The sequence below is a fragment of the Megascapheus bottae genome, chromosome 27, assembly GCF_031878675.1.
Source record: "Megascapheus bottae isolate mThoBot1 chromosome 27, mThoBot2.hap1, whole genome shotgun sequence".
Classification (NCBI taxonomy): Eukaryota; Metazoa; Chordata; class Mammalia; order Rodentia; family Geomyidae; genus Megascapheus; species Megascapheus bottae.
Window position 1 is genome coordinate 5,035,651 of NC_143535.1, and position 371 is coordinate 5,036,021.

The following is a 371-nucleotide window of genomic DNA, read 5'->3' on the forward strand; positions in this document are numbered from 1 at the left end:
AGGGGTGGGGCAGGCATTCTGTCTGGCCTGCCTCCACCTGGGCCCCCACCCCTGTCCTACAACTGCTCAAACTGTCCTACTCTGTTTCCTGCCCCGGGACAGGGCTCAGACCACAAAGGGTCCCTGTGCTCTCCCCCCACCCCTTGTGCCCTCTCCTCCCACCACTAGTTCCCAAGGCAAACTCACAGGCCAGCCTTCTTCCCTCCATCCATGGCCATGCCCCTAGCCATTTTGTACCATTATATAAATATATATATAAATATAAATATATAAATACAATATGTGAAGACATCTTCTTGGTTTTTATTTTGAAACAATTTTTAGGCTTGTTCCGGGGGTCTCTGTGCTGCCTGTACTGTATTGACCTGTTT